At 41.1% G+C, this 15,807-nt stretch overlaps 1 protein-coding gene across 3 annotated transcripts in view; it reads right to left on the bottom strand.

Moving 5' to 3' along the window:
* Positions 1-15,807, bottom strand: part of LOC131219220 (uncharacterized) — a 75,374-nt gene that overhangs the window by 20,184 nt on the left and 39,383 nt on the right. The gene's annotated exons all lie outside the window — the stretch shown is intronic.

Genomic DNA, 15,807 nt, shown 5'->3' with positions numbered 1-15,807 from the left:
ACCCACAAGACATCTAAGCAGATTTCCAAGACTCCTATTAACAACTTCAGTTTGACCGTCTGTTTGAGGGTGATAGGCAAATGAAAATTGAAGCCTTGTCCCCATCATGTGCCATAGTGTCTTCCAAAAATAGCTCATAAAGCGTAGATCACGATCAGACGCTATGGTCTTATGTAGACCATGTAAACGCACTACCTCCCCAAAGAAAAGCTTAGCCACATTGGAGGCATCTGACGTTCTCAAGCACGGAATGAAATGAGCCATTTTGGAAAAACAATCTACAACCACGAATATGGAATCGTGTTTCTTGATAGTTTTCGATAAGCCCAACACAAAATCCATACTAGCATCCTACCACAGAATATGGGGTACTGGAAAAGGCGTATACGATCCTGTATTTTTCTTCCTCTGCTTTGCCAATTGACAAGTCCTACACTGCCCAACAATCTTGGCTACATCTCGCTTGAGACTTGGCCAATAAAATCTATCCTCCACAAGGCCAATGGTCTTGTCCCTCCCCAAATGAACGACTACCCCTCCTGCATGAAGTTCCCAAACTAGGAAATCACAGAGGTACGGGGGATGCAGAGTCTGTCACCTTTAAATAGGAACTCATTTGTCACGCCCCAAACTCGAAAACCAGGCTCACAGAATTCCCGATCGCCGAGTCTAACGCCGACAACTTCCGTAGTACCCCATTCTCGGCTCCTGGCGCCCATTCACCAAGTTCCGATCCTGGGATCCTACAAGGAGGATTTGTATAACATAAGTCTAATTCATAATGAGCATACCCAAGATCATAACATCATAACCACAGATACATAACTACAGGAACAGCATTTCAAAATCCACTAAGAATTTAAACTTTTTACAAGTACAAGGCTCAAAGGGAAATACAAGGTCTACATAAAGAAAACTCCAAAAGGATCAACGACACGCTCCAGCTCCTACTCCACTCACTGGCCTTGAATCACTTGCTCGCATCAATCGTACATAAGCTCGTAGAAAGCTTAGTGGGCGGTGTAAGTGTGTGCAGGACAGGTACCATGAATGCAATATCAGAGTATGCGGAAGAATGTTGTAAGACCATGAATACCACTAGCCATCACAAGGCTAAGCAATGCAAGGCAGGAATACCATCTGTCAATCAAAGGCTATGCAATGCGGGGCTATACAGCCAAGTGCCATATACAATATGCAATGTGGTCATGCTCATCCTCATATCAAGTCCACAAATCAGTACAGTTCCTCTCTGGAAAATCATCGGGGTCAAATACATTACCTGCTGACTGCCGCTCTCCTAGCCGCACAGCCCAGCGAGCGTAAGAGACTTCACTACCCGCCTGTGGACAGTCAATCACCAACAAGGCTCAACGGTAGCGGACCCATTTACGAGCTGGTCAAACTCAGCCTAGCTATTGCCCCCACTCAGCGGGTAAGGCCACACCCCCTCCCAACCGACCACGATACAGTGAGAGACGCGGCCTAATGATAAAAGCACCGACGCTCATGTTTTCCACTCGGTCTCAGCGTTGGAGCATCTCCTGGTACCATGAAGGTTCTGAGACTTTCACCCAAGGACATCCTACGTGCCCTAAGTGCTCAAACAAACATTTCCGATGTCCAAATCTGGCCATCCACGATAAACCTGTGGAGGCTACAGCCCTGATGAAGTAAGGGCAAATATCTATGCCATACAAATGCAAGATGCATGAATCACACCAGTCAACCATGCATCAGTCCTGCACATCCAACGCTCATGTAGGGCAACTCCATATCTTCGGGAGTGCCATAAAAACAATTTGCCCAACGGCATAAACCATGATCAATCCATGCTCCAAGCAAACATATGATGCACATGGATAAGTCATGAGAGTGACAAAGTATGACATTAGATGATGTTGTATTCTTCTCTTACCAAGGTAGAGTCTAGGTACTTAGACAAAATCCTCAAAAGGTGAAAGATACATACTACTAGTGGGGGCCCAATAGTTTGGGATAGCCCACAAGGTCTAAGTAAACCATACTACGGGCCTAAGGAATAGGGACGGGCCCAAACAAGGAATAAGGTGGACATCCAACCACCGAAGGATGAAAATGGACCCAACAAATAGGCCTAAGTTAGACATTCAACCACCAATGGCCTAGAGGGGTCCACAATGGGGACATTTAACCACCATTGTCCCCAAGAAGGTGGCCCAATCAAGATAGCTAACTAAACCAAGGCCCAAAGCCCAAATATGATCATGAAAATAAAAGGGGCAGCCATGCATCCACATCACAATACATAATGGCCCCAAGAGAATGGCCCAAGGTCCTCATGTATATCATGGGTCCAATAAGGGAATAACATGGCCCAAGCATACACATCATTATGGACCAAATGGGGCATCCACGGCCCAACCCTCAATTGTGACCGGATCCATGCATTAAATGGATCAAATGGACAGCCCACATGCCCAAAAATACAAGGTGTGGGCCTCATAACATCAGCCCATGACCTGGTAAGGCCTATCCAACCAGTTTCAAGGTGGGCCTTGCAAGTCAGCCCATTCTAGGGGTTTAAGTGTGGTATTCAACGTTTATTTACTCAAGTTGGGCTCATAGATAGCTCATTGGGCCCATAATATAATAGGGTCAGCCCTTGAACAACACTGGGCTCCAATGGAGAACTTCCAGTCAAACTGGGCCTAATGGACCATAAAAAATCTGGTTTATAGATGGTCCACAATATACAACAAGGATGGGCCTTACAAAGTATCGATTAAGCCCAAAAATATCCCAGAATCAATCTGATCATGTGTGTACTCCACATTCTTCATTTGGTGGGCCTCACATCCCTTACAATACCCACAACTTGAATCATACTTCTTATCAGTGTTCGAATTGTCGGTATCGTTACAAGTTTCGCTGGCTAGAGATAAAGATATAATATCGTTATCGCTGATAATATCGCCGATAACCGGAAATGCAAGAAAAAGGGGGGAAACATGGAGAAAATGGTGGAATTTTTTAGTGAAACTTTAGGACATGCCTAAATACACATATTTACATATTCAGGAATGAAAAAAATTACAAAAAGAATGCATTAAATTAGAAGTTCCCATTTAATGGGGGCCAAAAGACATTCGTTCTTGTAAGATATCACTCAAATAGTAACCAAAATGAGTTTATATAATACAAATGCAACTGGCATACAGTAATTAAGACATGTAAAAGCAAATGAACTCAAAGATGTCAAATCAGGATGATTAGATTATTCAATCAGTGTGGTATTTGATACTCTGGCTACGTATGACACTTGATACCTAGCATTTGAAAATGGTACATGTGGCAAATTCTAATATAATCTAAACCGTGTTTTTGCTTCATCAAGACCTGTGTAACCTAATCAAGAGGTTGGATGACAAAAAAAAAAAAAACCATTACAATGGCCCTATGAAGTTTTTAATGGTGGACATTTAATCACCATTGTTTCCCTTAGTGTGGTCCACCTTAGATGCAGTCATGCAGATCTGTCTCATTTTGGACTCATGTCTTAAAATTATCTATTAAAATAAATGGACGGTATTAATAAAATATTTATCATTATGATGGCCCCACATAACATCGACCCATCAATCCATGGATACAAATAAGTGACATGTGGTGCTGTATAAATCAGTACGCTTATCGTACTAAGTCAACTGTGTGGGGCTCATTGTGATTTATGTATTTTATCCGCCCCATCCATCCATTTTACAAGATAATTTTAAGGCTTGATCCCAAAGATGAAGCATATCTAATGCTCAAATGGACCACACCACATGAAACAATGTGAATTGAACATGCCTACCATTGAAAAATCATTAGGGGCCACAAAAGTTTTGGATCCATGTCATTTTTGTATATTACCTTCATCCATCTCCATGTGATCTTATGAACAACTTCGATGACAAATAAACAGCACTATGGGCCATAGCGCCTAGGAAGGTTTCAATGGTAGGAATCATTGTCCCCACTACCTTGGCGGTGTGGTCCACCCTAACTTTGGATCTGCCTCATTTTTGGGTTCACTACCTAAAATAATCTCCCTAATTGGATGGATGATGTGGATATAACACATACATCGTGGTGGGGTCCACGGAACTTGGTGACATCCAGACGCTGGCACCCGCACACGAGGCTAAAATGAAGCAGATTGCGTACCGAGTAACTCATAGGCTAAGCATACTGAGTAAACTCTGTGGGGTCCACCGTGATTTATGTATTTTATCCACTCCGTCCATCCATTTTAATAGATAATTTTTGGGCTTGAGCCTAAAAATGAAGTATGTCCAAACCTCAAGTGGAACACACAATGGGAAACAATATGAATTGAACATCTACCGTTGAAAATTTCTTGGGGGCCACAGAAGTTTTGGATTAAGCTTGTATTTGTGTCTTCTCTTCATCCATGTCTGTGTTATCTTATGAACAGGTTGGATGAGAAATAAACATCATTGTGGTCCCAAGAAATGTTTCAACAGTGGATGTTATTATTCCAATTGTTTCCAATGGTATGGTCCACTTGATCTTTGGGTATGCTTAAATTTTGGTCTCAACCCCTAAAATAAGATGGAAAAACGGATGGACGGTGTGGATAGACCAAATACATTGACGGTGGGCCTAATAGAGTTTACTCAGTACGGTAAGAGCGTGCTGAGCAACCAGTACGCAATCTGATTTCCCGTATGTGGATTTGATACTGACCAGTTGAGTAGTGAGACTCCTACATGTCACCAAGTTTTGTGGACCCCACTATGATGTACGTGTTGTATCCACAACGTCCATTCATTTGGAGATATTATTTTAAGGCATTACTCAGAGAACGAGGCAAATCCAAAGCTTTAGTAGACCCCACCACAGAAAACAGCGGGAAGATTGATGTACACCGTTGAAACCTCCCCAAGGCCCCCCATGATGTTTTATCGAAATCTAACCTATTCAAAAGTTAACAAAAACATTAAAGAAGGGAAAACACAAATATTAGCTTGATCGAAAACTTTTTTGGCCTTTAGATGTTTTTAATGGAGGTGTCACTCTCCCCACTGTTTTCTATCGTGGGGTCCGCTGGAGCTTTGGATGTAACTCATTCTCTGGATCGTATGCTAAAATGATCTCTCCAGATGGATGGACGGCGTGGATACAAAACATACATCATGGTGGGGCCCACATAACTTGGTGACGTCACTTCAGTAGCAGTCTCGCTACTCAACTTGTCAATAGCCGATCCGCGCCCGTAAAAACCCATCGCGCTATTTTCGAAACGAAAGAGGGTTTCGGAAGAGAACCCTCGAAACCCTAAAATTTCGAAAGAAAGTCTCTCCGAATCACTAATCTTCAGCAGATTCTTCGCCGAAATCATCTTTAGGTTTGGAATTTTTGAGTATTCGAAGAAAAAAAGTGGAAAGTAGAGATTGGATGGCACTTGCGGCACACCGATCAATCAATTGGCCCACCGCAATTTCCGTTCACCCATCATCTTCTACGATTGGCCCTCCTCTTCTACAGGTACGGAAATCCGCAAGTTTCCCCATTTTTTTCCTTTTTTTTTGGGGATATTTTTCGTATTTACGCAACGCTCCGATGTTATCGGTCCTTTTTATCGCTGAAAATGGGTTGTTCGCTACGGTTATCCTGCGATTTCTCGCTGACAACTGGACTTTTCGCAAAAAATCGATAAAATCGCTGAAAAATCGGTGATATTTGGAAGAGAAACGAAAAAAGGGAGTTTCGGTGTCGAAACGAAAAAAGGGAGTTTCGGTGTCGGAACTCCAGCGATACCGAAATTATCGGCGATAATTCAATAATATCGCCGATAATTTAAACACTGCTTCTTATAGTACATTGCTAGACTTTCAGCCCACCCAGCTTCCTGGGCTTGCTGAGGTCCAGCAGATGGGATTTATAGAAGAAAATAAATCTGGTAATGGTCCTTAATACTTGTAGTGGGCCCCATCAAATGGAGAGTGTGAGTACAACACCAGAAATGAGGTGGGCCTATTGCTGGACTGCAAGTCCAGCAGCACCACCAAACAGGCTAGACGTCCAGGTGGGCCTGGACGGCCTAACATACATACATCAAGGTGGGTTCCAACGGTGGGCGTCCCTCCAGGGAGTGGTCCGCACATCAGTGGGCCACCCCAAGGAAGACGGCCAAGGGTAAAACACATACATCAAGTGGGCCACAAGGTGGGATAGCCAGCCCACCCCTTGGGCGTCCCAAGGGTGGGACAACTGGCCCCCTTCCAAAGTCCAAGTGGGCCCCACTTTGGGATGTCCCATCAGGGACTGGTCCCCTACTAAGTGGGCCACATAAGAGATGGATGATTAGGATAAAAACATACATGAAGGTGGGCCTGAGGTGGGGTGAATGGCCAGCCCATTACTAGACATTTAGCCCAGCTGGATGTCCAACAAGGTGCTGATATCCCAGCCCCTAAACACCCCAAAATCTGATCAGATATATGGCCTATAGGCACCTGGGGTTATCTCCTACAAGGTGGGCCACAAGTCGGGTGAATGGGAAGGCCACCACCACACAAAAGCCTGGGTAAACAACCATAGACAGCAAGGTCTAAAAAAAATACAGCAGAAAAATAAAATACTACTGTCCCTGTTTTGAGCACCCCAAAAGGGTAGGCCCAAGTCCTCCAAAAAATGGGGAAATATATTTCTAACCTCCCCATACAAGTATACTTCAAGGTGGGGTCCACAAAAGTGGCCCACCATTTCAAAAACTAATTTATATTTATGGTTTTCCAAACTGTAATGTTGTTGGACAGTCCAAAAAATCTGGACTGTCCACCCCACTTGGGCCACACCTTTGGGTCCTGAAACAAAGTTAGATAGGTGTGAAATTTGGTACACATCTAAGGGGGGTCTACTCCTCTAGGAAAAGTCTATCAAAGGGGTAAAAACAACCCCCCAAACAATCCAAAAATCTGACCCAAAATCATCCAAAAACTGTCCAGAAAATTTCTGGACAACAACACATGCATGAAGTAAACTGAGCATATGTACTAAAATAAGGGGAGATCACCCCATAAAACTTGTGTTGTGGTCCACCTCAGTAGGCCCCACAAAAATCCAAACCTAATCCACCCCTTAAAATCCATTACATGTGCCCATAAAAGAGCAAATAAGACATCAACGTCCATAAAGTGGACAGCCATGGGCATCCACTCTCCTTGGACGGTCTGAATGCTTCCAGGCCACAAAGTGAGCCACACACACCGGAGAATTAGAGATCAACAAAAGAAAAATAAGGATCGGTGTTGAGGGTCAAATATTGTATATTAGACCCCATTTATTAGCTGGATTTACGAGCATGATACTATTTAACGCTTTCTTTTTAATCATGTTGTGATGCAAGGTGAATCTACGAGCCTTGACCGAAAAGGGTGCTTAAAGCATGGACTTAACGCTCTGATGACACCAAAGCATGGGACGGACTCCAGAGAACCAAGATCGACAGAATTACACACTAGGGACCCGGAAAAATCGAGAAACTGAAGCTCAAACGGCCTGAAAGTCAGCCAGAATGCAAGATCACTGGGTTTCCACCATCTGTTCGGCTTGAAACTTTATACATGGCTCGAGGACCAAAAACTAACCGTACATGTCAAATTTCAGCCATTGGATCCTTCTAGAAGTGGCCCAACGGACAGATCAGCCCATAAATCAGTGATTTGGGGCCCGCCTGGTATCTGGAAATGCGTCAATTTTGGACTCAACGCCTTAAATGAGGTGGAAAAATGGATGGACGGCACAGATTTCTCTCGAACATTACGATGAACCCATATGTACATTGCATGTACATAGGGTACATGTGCACGAGCAATGCACCGGACGGAGAGTCTGGTCAAAAAAACGGGCTGACCCGAAGTCCGTTGTTAAAAAGGAAACAGCATCCGACACTGTTTCGACGGGCGCTCGATGTGGGCCCCACTCGCGCCTCATTTCGATAATCCGCGCCGTTCATTGAAATCAGGAGGTCAAAATGACCGTGCCCTGATCGGTTTTCTGATTTTTTTCAGATGATGCATGTACATGAAGGTTTCGTTGCAGGATGGACGGTGCCAAGAAAACTTCCACGAGTCACCACGAACCTGGCCCAAAACCGATTATGATCTACCGGTTTTTCACGAAAAACTCGGTGGACGGAATGGATTTCCCAAAAACAACATCAAAGTGGGCCCCATCAATTCGACAGCGACCCCCTCGTGCGCAGGCTCTGTTTCCGCATCCGGTCGAATCCGGGATTTGCGGGAGGTAGTGGGTCACGATCATTAACATTTTGAGTGATCCAGACCGTCTAATGTGTCCACAGGGAGGCCAATACACTAGCCAAGATTTCAGAATTGTCAGGTAGGTCGTTATCACGCCGCAAATACACTCCAAACGCAAGTCGTTTTGCGCTTTTGCTGCGCATACGAACTCTGTTGCGTAAACAAATTGCGAAAGCTTTCGTGGTGCGGGAGGGAAACTTGGACTGAAGTTGTACGGGGGGGTCTTCTATAAAACAGGAGGGAGAAAGCATTGAAAAGGGAGTTGAGGAGGGACGTGAGCACCAGGGGTGGCTTGGGCTGGACGTCAGGGAGTTCTTTTGTTTGGCTGGGAAGCTGGCAGCGTGTGGAAAAAAAAAAAAAACGGAAGAAAAGAAGAAAAAAAACTGAGAAGCTAGAACGGAGAGAGAGAGTGAAGCAGCCTGGTTTTTCTTCTTCTTTTCCTTTATATTTCTTTTATTTTTTAAGCTTTAACCCATTCATGTGTGGCTAAACCTCTTAGCTAGGGCTAAGAGGTGAAGCCTGTAGCGAGATGGGAGATTCTACTTTGTGCCTTTAAAATTCATAAACTGAATTTGATTTAGTTGATTATTAAAGGAATATTTTTCTTAGTCTTTAATGGTCTGTTGTGACTGAAATTACAATGGGTTTGCAATGGCTTTGAATATTTCTTTCCCCTTTTTATGTTTATGAAGTCAGGAAGCCCTGTTGTTCATCATTGTTCCATGGGCATGGTAGGATGACAGTACCCTTCCTGATCTTCATACATTGTTGGTTGGTTGGTAATTAGTTTAATTCTGTTGTTTACTTTGTCTCCTGGGCATGGTTTGGTGATGGAATCCATTCTAATTCATATACCTTTCATCTCTTGAAAACTATATCAAAGGAAGTCTAGTTGATTTGCATGATTTTCGAAGCAGGCATAAGATCTCCCTGATCTCTACAAGTGGATCCTCTGAATCCCTAGTTTCCATGGTATGCCAAATCGGTTACGTATCGGCCGTATCAGCCGATACGTAACGGTAACGGTACGAACCGTTACCCGATTCGGGGCCGAAACGGCCGATTCGGATTTTTGTACCCGTATCGGCCGATACGGGCCCGATACGGGCGTAACGGCCGATACGGGCGTAACGGTCACCCGTAACGGTCGAAAAACGGCCATTTTTTTTTTTGCATTTTAAGCTCCGTTTTTTATGTTTTTTCGAAACTTCTTGCTTCCAAACTGTTTCTCACTCCTACTACTAATTTCGACCAATCTTGACTGGATATTTGAAGAAAAAATACATTATATTGCGGATTTTGTTGAATCAAAGCTTGGTAGGCCATTTTTCATAAATTTGTCAAAAATAGGTATTTATACTTTTTTTAATATGTTTTGTTGTTTTAATCATCTCATATGATGTGTTAATCATAGTAAAACATGTTAATATGCATTTTACAGATTTGGGGTGCCATTTAATATTTTTTTCTATTTACGCATGAATTTTGCCCCTTTTTTTTAAAATTCAAAAAATCAATTTTTAATGATTGTTTTGCTGTTTTAATCATTCCATATGATGTGTTAATCATAGTAGAACATGTTAATGTGCATTTTACAGATTTGGGGTGCCATTTTATATTTTTTAAATATTTTTTTCTATTTACGCATGAATTTTGCCCATTTTTTTTAAAATTCAAAAAATCAATTTTTAATGATTGTTTTGCTGTTTTAATCATGCCATATGATGTGTTAATCATAGTAGAACATGTTAATATGTATTTTACAGATTTGGGGTGCCATTTTGTATTTTTTAAATATTTTTTTCTATTTACGCATGAATTTTGCCCCTTTTTTTAAAATTCAAACAATCAATTTTTAATGATTGTTTTGCTGTTTTAATCATGCCATATGATGTGTTAATCATAATAGAACATGTTAATGTGTATTTTACAGATTTGGGGTACCATTTTATATTTTTTAAATATTTTTTTCTATTTACGCATGAATTTTGCCCCTTTTTTTTTAAATTCAAAAAATCAATTTTTAATGATTGTTTTGCTGTTTTAATCATTCCATATGATGTGTTAATCATAGTAGAACATGTTAATGTGCATTTTACAGATTTGGGGTGCTATTTTATATTTTTTAAATATTTTTTTCTATTTACGCATGAATTTTGCCCCTTTTTTTTAAAATTCAAAAAATCAATTTTTAATGATTGTTTTGCTATTTTAATCATTCCATATGATGTGTTAATTATAGTAGAACATGTTAATGTGCATTTTACAGATTTGGGGTGCCATTTTATATTTTTTAAATATTTTTTTCTATTTACGCATGAATTTTGCCCCTTTTTTTTAAAATTCGAAAAATCAATTTTTAATGGTTGTATTGCTGTTTTAATCATGCCATATGATGTGTTAATCATAGTAGAATATGTTAATGTGCATTTTACAGATTTGGGGTACCATTTTATAATTTTTTAATATTTTTTTCTATTTATGCATTAATTATGGCCCTTCTTTTTTAAATTTAAAAAATTATTTTTTAATGATTGTTTTACTGTTTTAATCATGCCATGTGATGTGTTAATCATAGTAGAACATGTTAATGTGTATTTTACAGATTTGGGGTGTCATTTTATAATTTTTTTCTATTTTCGAATTAGTGACTTTATGTTTTTATTTGCTTATATTGGACAGGTTTTGCCTTGGAGCTTCTTAGGGTTTAGTTAGAATATAAAATCATCTTTATTAACATAGGTCATACACTCATACTCAAATCTAATTATCTAGTGTCTACCTAAGCCTAAAGAAATGTCTGGGTCTGGCCAACAACAAGTAAGTGATAATATTGGAGGCAACATTGTGAGAGGGTTGGTGGTACTAGGCACCAAATGAAGTGCAAGTATTGTGATAGACTAGTGACTGGTGGAATTACCCGTCTCAAACAACATTTGGCACATCGAAAGGGTCAAGTTGCGCCATGTAGTAGAGTACCGAAAGAAATAATGCTTTTAATGCAAGCTAGTCTGGATGAGTCGAAGGGTAAACGTGCTGCTGTACAAAAGAAGAAAGATGATATTTTGGATGCAGCTCGACAGGAAGTGTTTGGTCCTGAATATATGGGCATTCGTGATGAAGATATTATTGATTCTGACGAAGATTCAGATCGAGAACTTACTATAGCTATGAGAGAGAGCTTGCGTCTAGCTCGTGAAAAGGAAGAACGTCGCCGCATGTTTGGCACGCATGGGTCAGTGCGTGATACAGGGGGGGGGAGTGGGAGTGGGAGTGGGAGTAACTGGAAGTGCAACTGCTTCTGCAGGTGGGGGTGGGGGTGGGGGGGGGAGGTTTGGTGGGTTACGACGTATGTTTGGGAGCCGGCGACAGACATCTTCACATGATGCCCCTATACGTTTGGATGAAGAAGTAAATGAGCCTAGGAGACCCTCTATTGATCCAATCCTATTTAGGAAAGAATCAACTAAACAAAAGAAGATAAAACAAATGTGGAGTAGAACTTCCGTTGAGAAATTAGGTAGAGCAGCAGCAAAGTTATTTATACATGCCAACATACCTCCTAACGCAACCAATTCTCCATATTGGCAGGTGGTAATTGATGCAGCAGTAAAGGAATAAAAGCTCCTACGGCTAAGGAGATTAGGGGAAATGGACAGATGCAGAGTATGCGGATGTGAAAGCATACGTGGCTACCTTTAAACCTGTATGGCAAGCCAGAGGATGCACAATCATGTGTGATGGTTGGACTGGCCCAACCAGACGCAGCATGATCAACTTCATGGTATACTGCCACTTAGGAACTATATACCACAAGTCAATTGATGCCTCAGAGGCAACAAAAAATTCTACTTATATTAATGGACTAATGGATAAAGTTGTGGACGAGATTGGAGAGGAGAATATAGTGCAGATTGTGACAGATAATGAAGCAACATATAAGCTTGCAGGACATATGTTGATGGATAAGAGAAAACATCTTTTTTGGTCACCATGTGCTGCCCATTGTATTGATCTTATATTGGAAGATATTGGGAAAAAGAAGAATGTTAAGGAAATGGTCGAAAGGGCAAGGGAAGTGACGACGTTTATTTACAACCATAATCAAGTAGTTGCAATAATGAGAAAGTTCACGAAAGGACGAGAGTTGTTGAGGCCTGCGGCGACTAGATTCGCAACAAACTTTATAGCATTAGAGAGTTTATTCCAGCATAGGGAAGAGTTGAGTGAGATGTTCGCTTCCCGAGAATGGCTCAACACAAAACATGGGAAGAAGACATCAGGAATACCGGTCGAAGTTGCGAACACCATACGGGACAACAAATATTGGAAGAAGGTCAAGGCGATCCTAAAGGTGATGGAGCCACTAATGAGGGTACTCCGTCTTGTTGAATCTGATGAAGCACCTACCATGGGCTTCATATATGATGCCATGGATAAGGCAAAGCTTGCAATTCAACGTGATTGTAGAAGTTGGCAGAGTTATTGGAAGATGATCGACAAGAGATGGACAAACCAACTCCATCACGATCTTCATGCAACAGGTTACTACCTAAATCCTAGGTATAGATATGCCCAATCATTTGTTGCGGATGATGAAGTTCGTGTCGGGCTCAAAAATGTGATAAAGAGATTAGAGCCTGACTTAGATCTGCAAATAAAGGCATTAAATGAATTAGATACATTTGGAAATCGCCTTGGTAGCTTTGGAGATGCTCTTGCACAGCATGCAGTATCTAGATTGCAACCGGCCGAATGGTGGATTAATTTCGGAGAGAGTACGAAGGCTCTCCAAAAAATTGCAGTAAAAGTTTTGAGCCAGACAACATCTTCCTCTAGCTGCGAAAGGAATTGGAGTTGTTTTGCGCTCATTCATTCAAAGAATAGGAATAGCTTGCAGACTAGAACATTAGATAGACTTGTCTTCATGCACTACAATATAAAACTAAGAACGAGACGACATCATAGGAGCATTACAGCTGCCGATGACGGAGACTACTGTCCAATAAACTTGGATAATATTTATGATGAGGATGACCCACTTCTACCTTGGTTGGAAACAAGGGCAAAACAAATTGAAGAGGATAGTGAAGAATTGGAAATTGATGACCCAGAAATACGCAGAGCGCAACAAGAGAGTCGTGCAGATGTGTTGGACCCAGTAAGAGGGGCAGCGTTTATGCCACGTACAGATACGGCTCAAGATCAACAAAAGAGTACGAGCAGTGGTAGCGTGACCATGTCGGATGAAGACGATGACCCCCCTGCCCCTGGTGCTGGCACTTCTGGTGTTGCTCAGTGCCCTATACAGCCGTCTACAGATCACCATGTCGATGAACAGCGACGAGGTGGTACACGAGGTCGGACTTATGAGTGTACCGAGTCACGATACAGCCAGCAGGAGGTGGGTACATCTAGTGGTGCACCGGGTCCGAGAGGTTCGGAACATCAGCAGGCTCATGGTCTTGGTTATTATGATGGATATTCTTATGGTGAATTGAATTATGATGGTTATCTGAGCCTGTTCCATCACATTCATGTTGAGTAGCCTTCCCGATCAATATCCATATGATTATAGATATCCGCATCCAAATCCAAGTTACTCATCACACAGACGCACTCTCAATCTCAAGATTCTCAACACTGGTATGGGCACCAAGATGGCTATTCGACGGACACTTTGGTGGATATCCTTATTCCGGTCGTAGTCGTTGCCTAGTCAGGATCACCATCCTCTAGTTTCGTTGATCTAGTATTTCCTTCCGGCCCCTGGATATTATGGATATGTAGCACCTACACCTATCGGACCCCGATGGTGACGATGACGATGATGTGGAGGTCGAGCAACCACAAAAAGCGATTTTCATTTTGGTGGTGACTTGTGATTGTGAGTATATATTTGTGTTAAGGTAAGTATTTGTTACAACAGACAGCTCACAACAGTATTATTGCCATCGCGAGTACACACTTGACACTGCCGAACTTGTATTTAAAATAGCTCCCCCGACAACCAATCAAGTAATCCTTAATCAAGTTGCAGGGAGTATATCAGACACTACTAATTTTTTATTTTTTATTTTTTAATATTCTTGACTGTCATAGACAGGAATTACATTATCACAGTCACGTGCACCACGCTGCACAGGACCACAGGTATGTTCGAGAAATTCCTCAAAAATAATTGCAAACACCTAATGTAAGATATTTTCATTTTACATTCATTCTAATATATCTATCATTGATAGTAGATAGTTAGAAAATTAAATATATGAATTTTGTAGTCAAATTCAGGTTATCTGGTTCATAAATTCATCAGACAGTCCGATACAACTGCTCACCAAAGAGTGGACCGTTACACCACCATAAACATGTTCCAATTTATAAATGAATGCATATTTGGAATGCCTAGAATATTCTGGATTTAATCCATATTTTTTCATATTTTTTTGGCAAAAAAAAAATTTTGCGCCGTTACGGCCCGTTACGCCCCCGTATCCGTATCGGTTTTGGAGGACACCGTTACGCCAACCGATACCGATACGAGACACCTTGCTAGTTTCCTTCCTCTAAATTACTTAAGTTTTACATTAATCTCTCACCATTATTCATCAATTTACATTGGATTTAGATTGCATCTTTTTGCTAGTTCTATATCTAGTTAGTTTCAGATCACGTACAAGTTTCAGTCCCTGTGGATTCGACCTCGGTCTCACCGAGTTTATTACTACATCACAACCCTATACTTGGGGAGTGAACAAGTTTTTGGCGCCGTTGCCGGGGACTGACGGTTGCGATTTTTTGAAATTAATTAGTTTTAGAATTAGGTTAAGATTTGGATTTCAGTAACTTTAGGTTAAAGGCTTTTATTTTATTTTATTTTTAGAAACTAACGTGTTTTCCTGTTTTATAGGATTCTGACATAAGTCTCTAAATTGGTAATTCCTTTCTAAATCCTCTACTTTTTCTCTTTTTAGAATTATTATTTGAGTTTTAGAAATTTTCTTATTCTAAGCTTTCTTTTAATTTTGAAAATTTTCTATTTTTTTTAGTCTCCTCTTTTGTTTCTAGAAACTAAGTTAGTTATTTCCCTCTTTAGAGATTCTTTCCTTTTTAGAAACTTTCTTACTGTGTAGGCTTTTAAGGTAGAAATTTCCAATTCGGTAAACTTTCTCTCTATTTTCTATTTTTCAGTTCTCTTTTAGTAATTTACTTTCTAGTTTAGACTTTTCTTCTTTTAGAATCTAACTTATTTTATTTTATTTTGCAGGTTTTTAACTTAGGGGCTTCAATTTGGTAATTTCTTTCCAACTCACCCTCTCTTTCTTTTTAGATTTTCTTTTCCTTTCTTAGGATTAGGCTTTGAATTTGATTGAGGGCTGCGAGTGTTTCATGCCCAAGTGGGCCCGTGACAACACTCGACGTCTCTTGACTGAAGGAGGATTGGTTGAGGGGTTGACTATCCATCGCAGGACTAGACACCACTCGAAATCCCCTG

Source organism: Magnolia sinica, chromosome 11, assembly GCF_029962835.1.
Source record: "Magnolia sinica isolate HGM2019 chromosome 11, MsV1, whole genome shotgun sequence".
Lineage (NCBI taxonomy): Eukaryota > Viridiplantae > Streptophyta > Magnoliopsida > Magnoliales > Magnoliaceae > Magnolia > Magnolia sinica.
Note: the sequence above shows the minus strand (reverse complement) of the source record. Positions and strands in the feature narration are given on the sequence as shown.